This window comes from Arachis duranensis, chromosome 9 (genome assembly GCF_000817695.3).
Source record: "Arachis duranensis cultivar V14167 chromosome 9, aradu.V14167.gnm2.J7QH, whole genome shotgun sequence".
Lineage (NCBI taxonomy): Eukaryota > Viridiplantae > Streptophyta > Magnoliopsida > Fabales > Fabaceae > Arachis > Arachis duranensis.
Genome location: NC_029780.3, coordinates 21,193,085 through 21,193,504, shown reverse-complemented (window position 1 = coordinate 21,193,504; position 420 = coordinate 21,193,085).

Here is a 420-nt window from a genome sequence, read left to right as displayed (position 1 = left end):
AAAATAAAATTAAGAAGCCAATGTAAAAACTCATAAACTATATGCATAAAAAAAAAATTTAATTGGGAAGGGGGAGGGGCGTTGCCCACTTTGGATATTGGAAGTTTTGGCATTGATAATTAATTTAATAATTGATTCTTTATTTTTATTTAATTAATATTACATAATTAATAAAATTTATTATTTTTTACTAATATTTGATCAATATTCTAATAAATATTACATTTTAAGATCAAAAACGTTAAATTCTAAATTTTAACAGTAAAATAAAATATTAACTAAAAATATTGGTTAATATTTATAAAAAGAAAATTTTCTTTTTTATTTTATACTATGTATATCTTTGAAATATATAACTCACGGTAAGTAATAAATCAGAACTAAAACAAAAGGAGAAAAACAGAAAATCAAGAAAAGTAC